This window comes from Oncorhynchus nerka, unplaced genomic scaffold, assembly GCF_034236695.1.
Source record: "Oncorhynchus nerka isolate Pitt River unplaced genomic scaffold, Oner_Uvic_2.0 unplaced_scaffold_6151, whole genome shotgun sequence".
In the NCBI taxonomy this organism is placed as follows: Eukaryota; Metazoa; Chordata; class Actinopteri; order Salmoniformes; family Salmonidae; genus Oncorhynchus; species Oncorhynchus nerka.
In genome coordinates, this window is record NW_027035164.1 from 1,228 (window position 1) to 3,017 (window position 1,790).

Below are 1,790 nucleotides of genomic sequence, written 5' to 3' on the forward strand. Positions count from 1 at the left end.
TCTCAATCTCTGTTTTCAACATTGACAAAATCAACACAGGCAGAAATCACCATTACTGAAAGAACACAGTATTGCATTAATTATATTTTAACGTTGACACAATGTAATGTGCTTGTTAGTGCTCCGTTTATGATCAATTGTAGTTGCTCCAGATTGTGGTCAGCCTGTGGTGCCTGCGAGGTGGTCAGTAAATGGTAAATATGTGGTCAGTGTGCCAGAGTCATGTGTTACCTGTGTGGTTAGGTCTCTGGCAGCAGCTGAGCGTTCAGTCAGAGATTTCAATCTTCCTCAGTAACCTAGTCACTTCACTGCTACTACGGTGACCATTGGACTGGAGGCCCAATTGAAGAACATCAGTGGTATTAACCAGTAACTACAGAAAAGAGACAAGAGTTATATGCATGTGTGTGTTTGTGTGTGGTGACTTACTGTCAAAAGCACATCTCCAGTCAGTAACTATCTTGTAGGTCCAGACAACGTAGAGTTGCTCAACACCTAACTGTTTTTCTCAACAGAGACAAGAACCTGTCAAACGCCTGGTACAGTCTGGGAGGAGGGGGGGCATGTGCATTAGTGGGGAAATGCATAAAACAATTCTAGATCAAGGAAAAATACAATTTTCTCAATGAATAATGTAATAATTCTAAAGTAAAGCTTTACCTGTCCAGGCTGTGTTTCATGCTGGTCACAGAAGCTCTAAAGTAAAAGCATGGAGACATTATCTCAATACCCTTCTACAGTACACTATGTACATAGCTGTGCATGATAAAGGAGTACATCATGGACAACAGGTGGAATGGTGCTTGACTCTCACCTACACACTTAGTTTGGTTTTTGCTAAAGTTAGTAAATCCAGCAGGACACTGGCACCAGTAACTGGCATTCAGGTTTTGGCCTGGGTAAATAAAACTTGACAAGGAATGTTATGGTGGTTCAGTAGTCAGCCTGTACATGGAAGACAGACAAAGGTAGCCACCTTAAGAGTATTTAGACTAAACCCAATACAACAGCATCCAAGAAGAAATGTGTCTCTCACCTGCACACTGAGTTTGTCTGTTGCCATAGCGACTGCATCCTGTGTGACACTTGCACAGGTAGCTGCCCAGCTGATTGAGATCGATTCTCCATTCCCCACAAAAATGTTGGTTCTCAACACACTCATCTATGTCTGATAGAGAAAGTGAGTGGTAAAGGGAAAAGTAGTGGAGATGGAAAGATGATTAAAGATTGTATGTTTACAAAGAGAGGGTGATAATCCCTCACACGTTAACACAGTCACACTTTCAATAAGATTATATTGACCACCACATGATTCAAAGCCAAGCGATCTGAAGACAGAATAGCATTGACAGTAGTAGCTTTCAAAGGTGTTGATACAAGTTGAATAGCCTACAGATGTTCTTCTCATTTAAGCACTCATTTATATCTACATGAGGGAGATGAGAGGTGAATTTAGAAAGACTAGATTATCTTCAGAAAAAACATCCCACTACTAAACAGTACATAGTGTTGAACGTTCCTAAACAGGGTCTGTTTAATGCTGGAGATGATCAGTAGCCACCATTTGCCTTGATGACTGCTTTGCACACTCTTGGCATTCTCTCAACCAGCTTTACCTGGAATGCTTTTCTGGCAGTCTTGGAGTTCCACATATGCTGAACACTTGTTGGCTGCTTTCCTTCACTCTGCGGTCCAACTCATCCTAAACCATCTCAATTGGGTTGAGGTCAGGTGATTGTAGAGGCCAGGTCATCTGATGCAGCACTCCATCACTCTCCTTCTTGGTCAAA

General features: G+C 41.8%; 1 long non-coding RNA gene across 3 annotated transcripts; it reads right to left on the reverse strand.

Annotated features, from left to right (window-relative positions):
• Nucleotides 1-277: 277 nt before the first annotated feature.
• LOC135566288 (uncharacterized) lies at nucleotides 278-1,790 on the reverse strand. Of its 3 annotated transcripts, XR_010462028.1 has the most exons (4): nucleotides 1,037-1,790; nucleotides 815-909; nucleotides 661-696; nucleotides 278-373 (listed from the first exon to the last, which is right to left on the reverse strand). It is a non-coding gene; the product is annotated as an uncharacterized LOC135566288 (long non-coding RNA). The 3 variants fall into 3 exon arrangements; XR_010462027.1 differs by having other exon boundaries at nucleotides 661-909; XR_010462029.1 differs by having other exon boundaries at nucleotides 278-546; nucleotides 661-909.